At 43.9% G+C, this 10,000-nt stretch overlaps 1 protein-coding gene across 4 annotated transcripts in view; it reads left to right on the plus strand.

The window, feature by feature from the left end:
• The window catches only part of LOC135101944 (protein sprint-like), an 82,010-nt gene that overhangs the window by 24,196 nt on the left and 47,814 nt on the right, over nt 1-10,000 (plus strand). The window contains exon 2 of one of the 4 annotated variants that reach the window (XM_064006369.1): nt 1,969-2,049. The exons of the other annotated variants lie outside the window; for them this stretch is intronic. The gene's annotated coding sequence lies outside the window, so the exon portion shown is untranslated. The remainder of the gene's footprint in view (nt 1-1,968; nt 2,050-10,000) is intronic. 4 annotated transcript variants of the gene reach the window in all.

The raw sequence follows: 10,000 nt of genomic DNA on the forward strand, positions 1-10,000 counted from the left end.
GAGAGAGAGAGAGAGAGAGAGAGAGAGAGAGAGAGAGAGAGAGAGGAGGAGGAGGAGGAGGAGGAGGAGGAGGAGGAGGAGGAGGAGGAGGAGGAGGAGGAGGAGGAGGATTCAGAAGCAGTTAAATAATGGCCTCTATTTTACCGTGGATGTTCATTTGATTCGACACACACACGACTAATGGCGGGGATGAATTTTCTTAATTGTTTGTGCTTTAACGAGGCGACGCGCTCACCAATGGACGAATGAACACCACCACCAACACGCACCCTTTTATCTTTATTTTTATTTTTACTCTCCAGTGGTTATGGAGTACTTTGTGTGTGTGTGTGTGTGTGTGTGCGTGTGTGTGTGTGTGTGCGTTGGTCGGTCGCTCCATCACGTGCTCCTTGTAATAAGTGAATCAATTGCACGCTGGAGGTTTGTAAATTTTCCTCCCCTCGCATCCCTCTTCCCCCTCTCGCTCCCTCTTCCCCCCACCCTTTCGCTCCCTCTTTGGCCCCTCTTCTCCCCTTCATCCCCCGCCTCCCAAACTCCGACTATTAGAGTAACGTTGGGGAGATAGAGAAATGTGTGTGTGTGTGTGTGTGTGTGTGTGTGTGTGTGTGTGTGTGTGTTTTGCCGCTTCGTATTACTGGTGAAAGGGAGAAAAAAGGGAGGGAAGGGAGAAAGGAGGGAGGGGAAGGGAAGAGCAGGAGATGAGAGGTGTTTTTAGTGGATGACCGCGAGGAGGAGGAGGAGGAGGAGGGGGTATAGCAGGACAAGAGTGAAATTGAAGCCAGGATTAATGGCATCGGAAAGAGAGGAGGAAACTTTTGTGTTTTGATCTCATTTGCAGCGAATGGCGGTGTTCTTTGTGGTCTGGCGCAGCGTGGGGCGTGCGGCCGCTGCTGGACTCCCGTTTTGCTTCTGTCCTCTTAAAATAACACCAACAGTAACTACAGGGACTAACGGCTACACTATTTTTCTTAGTGAGGGGATGTGATGTTTATTCAATTCGCTCAGCTTTGGAGGTTTGTTGAAATCACGTAATAACAAAAAACATAACAAAAAAAAAAAAAGCAAACATACCATTTACCATTTCACAATAATATTTCTTCTTTTCCTCTCTCATTGTCATTGGAATTACATGATGAAACAACAACAACAACAACAACAACAACAACAACAACAACAACAACAAACAAACAAACTGGTAAGCAGAAACCAACAAACCAAGCCATATCGCAACAAAATACCCTCGTTTCCTTCACTGGCGATCACTGAATTCAGAACACAGGGCGATAAGGCAAAGCACTGTAAGATGTGTTCCGAGCGAGACTGGTTACCGTCGGGAATAACAGCGATAAGGAAGGAGAGCGGTGAAGAAATGCGAGTTATCCTCCCGGAAGCAGAGTGAGTGTGTGGCAACGTGAAGGAAACCACACGAGAGGGTGACGCGGCAAGCAGCAATCACGCACTGGTCCAATATAGGCTGTCACGCACTGGATTCTTGCCCCTACTTCAAGGTCCATGTCTGTCTCCCAACCCCCTTCCTCTCTCTCTCTCTCTCTCTCTCTCTCTCTCTCTCTCTCTCTCTCTCTCTCTCTCTCTCTCTCTCTCTCTCTCTCTCTCTCTCTCTCTCTCTCTCTCTCTCTCTCTCTCTCTCTCTCTCTCTCTCTCTCTCTCTCTCTCTCTCTCCCCTTCCCATTCGCGTTGACTTGCTGATCTCACGTTTTTACTCACCGTCTTGTGACCTCCTTGTCCTTGCACCTTATATCAGCCAGGCAATAATCTCCTCTGGTTGCATGTCTTATTTATTTTTTTTTCCGATTGAAAAAAATGAAGGTAATCCAATGATTACTAGCATCTATTTTATTGTCTTGTGTAATTTCTACGTGACCTAAAAGCAGTCCACTTCTTAATCCTGTACATCTTAGGTAATTTCTACACGACCTGATACCAGTCCATCTCGTAATCCTGTACTAGATTAACTACCGTGTCGCTGGGTGGCGCAACACTCGACCAGTCATCAGACTTGGGAGAAGTAAGGACACTAGAGAGCAGACGGTGAGTCACAGATGACCTGACCATTGCTCCGCGCACGTATTAGTAAAATAAATGCATTCAGAAGTCCGTGGAGCTCAGAACACCCATCACGTGACGCCTTGGCCTTGGTGGAGGGAATCGTTCTCAGGTTACTGGCCAGAAACCATATATATATATATATATATATATATATATATATATATATATATATATATATATATATATATATATATATATATATATATATATATATATATATATATATATATATATATATATAGTAGGTAGGAAGGTGGTGGTAGTAGTAGTAGTATAGTAGAGAAAAGGGGCACTTTCATACTTTTCTTCTTTTTCATTGCCTTGAACGAACTTGTGTTGTGTTGATATCTTTCTTTTTGGTAGTAGTAGTAGTAGTAGTAGTAGTGGTAGTAGTAGTAGTAGTAGTAGTAGTAGTAGTAGTAGTAGTAGTAGTAATAGTAGCAGTAGTAGAGCATTTTCATACCTTTCGGCTTTTTCATTGCCTTGAATTTGTGCCGCATTTTTTCTTTCGATGCGTAAACAAACAGGTCACAGGCAAGGTCTCGCGTCACTATCACCACCATCACCCAAAACCACACATACGGGAGGCGTCGAGGCGTTAAACCTAACCTATAATTTTCTTTTCGGATTTACTTACTTTTTTTTATATTTTTTATCTCGTCCCCCTCGCCTCGTTTTTCATTCAGTCCCTCTTGGGTGTGTGTAAGCAGCTTAGAGGACTTCCTTTGGTCGCCTCTCACTGCTGGCTTGTTGTGATGCTCCATTAGGCCTCCAGCGCCGCGCCGCCCCCTTGAATATCCCTATGTGACGCGATTAAGTCTTTGTTGTGGTGGCTGGCGGTTTGTTGGTCTTGGGAGAGTCTTGAGTGTTGTTTTGTTTGTTTTTCTTATGTGTTTTCGGTGTTTAGGGATTTATTTATTTTTATTTTTTGTCTATTTTCAGTATTTTTTTCTATTAATCCTGTTTAGTTTTCTTTTTAGTGTCTTATTTTTTTTAAGGTGTAGCTATTATGGTTTTTCGTGAAATTAATTGTATTTTTCTCTTTGTTCTTTCTCGGTTCTTCATTCAGTATCAGATTATTTTTGTGTCTGTTTCATTGCATTCTCCTTCTCTTCTTTGCTCGCATATACGAATACTTTACTTCAGTTATATTTTTTTCATATTTTCTTTTCATATTCTCCTTTATATTATCTCACGCTTTTATTCTGATAATCATTTTCTCATCTTATTCTTCTCTCTTCTCTCATTTTTCTCTTTGCATATAAATCTTCACGTGCCTTAGTTCCTCTCCTCTCCTCTCCTCTCCTCTCCTTTCTTATCTCCTGTGCAGCAGTGAGTCAGGCGCCCCGTGCTGACCCTCACGCATCCCGCCGCGCCTGCTGCCGCACGCTCACTATTTTGAAGTTTTAATTTTCATCCTGGCGGGGAAAGAAGGCCCCACCCGCTGCCATATAACTTTTAACAATATACTCATTTCTACGGCCGTACATTGTCGGCGGCACCAGACCACTTTAAAAAGAGGTTTGAACGGGGAATAGGCAGAGAGGGGGAGAGAGGGAGAGCATCATTCCTCTGTAGGCCTAAAAGCTGTCTCTCCGCCTCGACTCTCCCTCTATCTCTCTCCCTCTCCCTCACTCTCCCCTGCCTTATTTGTTGACTCTGCCGCTTCTCCGGGATGAATTTTAAGCCTTTACCGCCCTCCCCGCGGCGCTCCAATTGATGGAGTGGCTTCGTTACGCCTCGGTCAACAGCGGGAACCAGCGCCGATTTCTTAATTACGACCAGACGACCAGACACTGAGAGAGATGTCCCGACGGAGACCCTAGGGAAGACCAGCAGAGCACCGAGAGAGACATCCCGAAGGAGATCCAAAGACCCTGAGAGAGATGTCCCGAAGGAGGTATTAAGGAAGACCAATAGATCCCAAGAGAGACATCTGATGGAGACCCTAAGACCAATAGACCCCGAGAGAGACATCCCGACGGAGAGACCCAAAGGAAGGCCAAGGGACACCGAGAAGCATAGCACTGAAATCCCGACAGATGTGTACACTGACAGACATCGTGAGAGACGTCGACACATACGAGTACATCCAAGAGAGACATCGAGAGAGACATAAATAGACACAGAGACACTGATGGAGAGCCCGAGAGATACAGTGACAGATAGATCCAGTCAGAAAGAAAGCCTGTGAGAGACACTGATGAAAACGACATCGACACGAGAGAGAGAGAGAGAGACACTAGTAGTAGATGACACAAGAAATCTAGTTAGTGAGAGAGAGAGAGAGAGAGAGAGAGAGAGAGAGAGAGAGAGAGAGAGAGAGAGAGAGAGAGAGAGAGAGACCCGAAAATGTTATGATGGACACGCGGCGGCCTCACTGAGTCAACTTTTTCGCCTTTACCCGATGTGTCTCTTTTATTTTTCCGTTTTCTTTCCTCCCTCGCCGAGATGTCCGCGTCGTTGTGTCGGGCCGCGGCGGGAAGATAGCGAAAGTTTCTCCTTGGCGGGTGTGCGCGGCGCCATCACCACCAGCAGGATCGGGAATGAGGGTAATAATACGGGGGTGATTCCGGCCGTAACGCGAGTCCTCGGAGGCGCAGGTGGCGGGGACAAGGCAGAGGAGGAGGAGGAGGAGAGGAGGAGGGTAGTGATGGTGGTGGTGGTGTTGGTGACGGCAAGTTTATGAAATCCCTTGTAAAGCTGGTCATTATGAGAGAGAGAGAGAGAGAGAGAGAGAGAGAGAGAGAGAGAGAGAGAGAGAGAGAGAGAGAGAGAGAGATTTGGAAACTTCAGTATGGTGTGTGATGATGTGGTGTGCGTGGTGGTGATACAGGTCAAGGTGGTAGGATAATTATTTTTGGAAGCCCCTCGTATGATGTGGCTCGTGTACACTGTTAATTATTGTATTTTATTAATTATTTCGAATTGCGTGAAGTATTTTCAGGTATCGCATTAAGTATCTCAGTATCTCATATGTGACAAAATGCTGAGGGTTCTGTAAGCTCGTTTCATCATGGTTTTGTGAAATAAACGTGCAGTATTTTATTTCTCTATTGTTCGTGCTCTTTGCCATGCTGATGCAACAGTTAACCAGTCTGTACCTTCACTCTTTCATCCCCTCTCACTGGTAACCTCTGGAACTCTCTACTTCTCTGTCTGTTTTTCCTCCTTCCTGTGACCTGAACCGTTTCAATAGACCTGTGAAATTAAACTGATCGTCTTTTCGAGCAATCATTTTGTAATCTGGTATTTTGTAAACGATAAATTGATCAAACACCTGCTTCACCCAAGAAAAGAGTAAAAAGTGGCCATGATCGCCCTCGTTTGCAAATGAAAAGTAAATGCGAAGTAGTTAGAATAGTAAAATGATAGTTAAGTAAAATTCTAATGACTTGCAAGTAATAACAATAATAGCCATGATAATAATACTAAAAAAAAAAAATTATCATATACAATAGTTTGCTTGTAAGGAAATCTGGGGCAGTAAAAATAGAATAATATTAAGAAGAGGGATAATAATAGCGATAAAAAAAGAATAAAAAAACGAAAACAAAAAAGGTTAACAGTGCTTTAGTTGTAAGTTGTTTTCTGAGTTGCCTTATCGCGTCTTATTTGTCTTATCTGAACTATTAAAGGCTTACGGTGACTCACGTTGCCTCACCACACTCCCCCCTTCCACCCCAACGCAATCACTCCCTTCCTCTCCCCTCCCTGTCCCACACATCCCTCTTAACCTTTCCTCCTCCCCTCCCTGCTTGTTTCCTCCTCCCCTCCCAGCTCGTCATCACTGTTTCCTCCATCCTTTCTCCTCGTGTCAACTTTTCCTTGCCCTTTCCTTCACTTTTAACCTTTTTTGTTACTCTTTCCTCCTCTGCAGTCCCGATTCTTTTCTGTTATTTTCATTTCTACCTCTACTTTTTTCTATTTTTCTTCTACTCCTTCTTTTTTTCTCTTTTCTCTTTATTCGCTGCGTTACTTTTCCATTTTTATTATTCCTTTTAAGTTTATATCTTATCCTCTTCCATTTTCCTCCATTTCTCTTTCTATATTATTTCCTTTCATTTGTCCTCGTCGCCTCCATTTCTTCTTTCGTCTCCCTCTCTTCGTGTTTCCTCATTTCTACCATTATCCTTCCCCTTTATCTTCATTCGTATCTACTAACGTCTTCTATCCTCCTACCTTTCGCTACCTCTTCTCTTTCCTCTTTCCTTCCATTTCTCTCATCGCTTTCCTTTATCTCAACACCCTCCTCGTCATCCCTCTCAGCGTCTACTCCTTCCTGCCTCTTCTCTTCCTCCCCACGACTCCTACAAGTCTGTCACGAGAGGAGAGGCATTGTCCCTCCTTCCACTCGAAAATTAATGTATTTGTATTATGATTACTAACTTCAGTGCAAAATAATAATACCCAGAAATTAATTATGGGAGGTGTAAATAAATATCGTCGCGCATTGAAAGAGAAAGTGTACGTGAAAATCAGTGATACAGCGTAATGAAGGTGATATGTATGACTGAAAAATATACAGTGTACACCTCATGAATAATTAATTAGAAAAAATGCAGGTTAATTAGTAAGATTATGTAAAGAAGTGTGTGTGTGTGTGTGTGTACGTGTGTATGTGTGTGTGTGCATCCACGCGCGCATACATACCTTCCAGCTTAGAACAACAATACCTGAAGTGAGACAGCCAATTAGTCCGGCTTGTTGGTTAATTAATTTGCCAACCCACCTCCTACCTGTTGGCGAGGCGGCAGACAGACGGGCAGGCAGCTGGGCAAACAGTTAATCTGGCGTGTCCGTGGGTGGTGTGTGCAGATTGTGACGTCATGAGTAAACAGGGCAGCATGACGTCACCGCCTGCTTACCTCTCTATGCCGGTGAGGGCTTCAGAGGGGAGAGCGGAGAGAGGGAGAGGGGAAAGGCTGAACACAAAAGGTCGCCGTGAAATATACATAACATGAGGGAAGGTTTGGCTGCCTGGCGTCCCTGGGAAATGTCAATATTGTAGTAGTGACAGAGAGAGAGAGAGAGAGAGAGAGAGAGAGAGAGAGAGAGAGAGAGAGAGAGAGAGAGAGAGAGAGAGAGAGAGAGAGAGAGAGAGCACAAAAAGGTCATATAACGTTGTCTACTGGGTTACAAAAAAAAAAAAAAACACCACTTCTTCTCCCACTGATAAAAAGTGAGCAATTTATGAGAGAGAGAGAGAGAGAGAGAGAGAGAGAGAGAGAGAGAGAGAGAGAGAGAGAGAGAGAGAGAGAGAGAGAGAGAGAGAGAGCACAGCAAAAAAAAAAGAAATATATATTATAATACCATAAGCAAACCAACAGCATAAGTAGAAGAGAAAGCAAAGAAAAAGGAGAACTAAGAAATCAACACTCGTATGGTAAATAGAAAACAAACAAACATACGAATAAAAATGAAAAGATAACGACGACTAAGAAAAATTTAAAGGGTAAAAATAATAAATGTAGGAAACAAGGAAAATGTCAAGAGAAAGAGGGACACGTGATACATAAAAAAAAAGGGAGGAAGGAAAATTGGAGAGAAAGGAAGGGGAGAAAGAGAATGCTGGAGGGGAGGGAGAGATGGAGAGATTGGCATCGGGGAGAAAGGAGAGGAGGGGAAAAAAAAAGATGAGGAGAAAGATGATGAAATATGCTGTCCTCCCTCTCCTACATCAGAGAGAGAGAGAGAGAGAGAGAGAGAGAGAGAGAGAGAGAGAGAGAGAGAGAGAGAGAGAGAGAGAGAGAGAGAGAGAGAGAGAGAACATTGAATATTTTGATATCCCTTCGATGTCATAAAATAAAAGATAAAAGATCAGATATTGAAAGTAAAGAGAGAAGGGAGGAGGTGAAAGTGATAAGAGAAAATGAAACGAAAGATAGGAACAGAGAGAGAGAGAGAGAGAGAGAGAGAGAGAGAGAGAGAGAGAGAGAGAGAGAGAGAGAGAGAGAGAGAGAGAGAGAGAGAGAGAGGATAATAGGTAGATTCGAGAAAAGAGAGAGAGGATATACGGAAGAGGGAGATGAGGGAGGGGGAAAGTAGATACATGAAGGGAGGTGAAGGGAGCTAAGGTGGGGAGGGAAGAGGTGCATTAGGTGACGGGGGAGGGTAAGGGAGGGGGAAGGAGGTGGCTCAGGTGTACCTCGGGGGAAATACAAGACTGGTACTCATGCTTCGTGATTACCTGGGAGGAAATGTGATGTGTCTGCTGGTTGTAAACACACACACACACACACACACACACACACACACACACACACACACACACACACACACACACACACACACACACACACACACACACACACACACCTCTTTGATTGCTTGTCTGCCTTCACGTGTGTTTCTAATTCTCTCTCTCTCTCTCTCTCTCTCTCTCTCTCTCTCTCTCTCTCTCTCTCTCTCTCTCTCTCTCTCTCTCTCTCTCTCTCTCTCTCTCAAGTGCTTTGATGTGTCACCAGCATCACAACCTCCAAGAAAACTCGTGTGTGTGTGTGTGTGTGTGTGTGTGTGTGTGTGTGTGTGTGTGTGTGTGTGTTCAGAGATAAGAGGTTGCTGCTGATATGATTTTGAACGTGCATTGAAGTATCGATTACTACTACTACTACTACTACTACTACTACTACTACTACTACTACTACTACTACTACTACTACTACTACTACGACTACTACTACTACTACTACTACTACTACTACTACAGGTCATAACTCTCTCCCCTCTGTATATCGGCTGCCAACCACACGACTATACCATTACCCGCTCTGTGTCCTCTTCCTTTGCCACCCTCATCTATGGTTACTCTCCCTCCCTCTCCCTCTTTCCTTCTCCCTCCTTCCCTCTCCTTCCCTCCATCACACCCGTTTGCCTTCTCTCTTTATTTCTTGATATTCATTTTGTTTCTCTCTCTCTCTCTCTCTCTCTCTCTCTCTCTCTCTCTCTCTCTCTCTCTCTCTCTCTCTCTCTCTCTCTCTCTCTCTCTCTCTCAAAACATCATAAACTCATTAAAAAGTTGCTGTAAATATTTTTTTTTATAGAGGCAGCAAAAATTCCACTCTTATTTATTTTTGCTATAATTTCCAGGTGGTTTATTTGGTCTATTAAGTCAAAGGAATGAGCGTTTATCTTCCACTGTGTTATTTAATGTGTCTGGTCTCAAACTGCGCATTCCTTACCATTTACTGTGTTATCAATTATTGGAATGTCCCTCCTTTCGCCTCCTTTCCTCTTATTCTCTATCTCTCTCCTCTTCCCCTACTTTCTCTCCCCTCTTTCCTACCGATTTTTCTTGCTTCCCCTTCTTTTTATCTGTTCCCCCTGTAGCCTCCCTAACTCACCTACTCGTACCTCTCTCTTTCCCTCCCTTCTCCCCTCTCTCCCTCTCTCCCTGACACTCCCTGATTTACACAACACATAAGGACCACATTTCTTGAGGATAGCAGTAGGGCTTAGCTCTTAATACCCTTCCTTTCTTTATCACTCCTCTCCTTTCCTCCATCCCTCCTTCCACTCCTTTCCCTCACCCATCTATCTCTACTGCCTCACCCTTTCTCTTTCCCTCTCTCGTATTTTTTTTCCATCCCCATTTTTTTTAAAGTGATGTTTTCTCCTTTTCCTTCAGTTTTTTTTTTCTTTCGCTCGTTTTCCTCTCCCTGCACTCCCTGTCTCATTTATCCCTTCCTCCAATTGCCTCCTGTTTGCTTCCTTCCCTTTCTCCCATACATTCTCTCCCTTTCCTTCCCCTTTCCCTTCACCTTCACTTGGCCACTTATGATATTTTTCTTCCCTGTTCCCTTTCGTTTACCTCTCCCTCCCTTCATCCTTTAGGCTAATTCTCTCTCTCTCTCTCTCTCTCTCTCTCTCTCTCTCTCTCTCTCTCTCTCTCTCTCTCTCTCTCTCTCTCTCTCTCTCTCTCTCTCTCTCTCTC

Source organism: Scylla paramamosain, chromosome 7, assembly GCF_035594125.1.
Source record: "Scylla paramamosain isolate STU-SP2022 chromosome 7, ASM3559412v1, whole genome shotgun sequence".
NCBI classification, from domain to species: domain Eukaryota; kingdom Metazoa; phylum Arthropoda; class Malacostraca; order Decapoda; family Portunidae; genus Scylla; species Scylla paramamosain.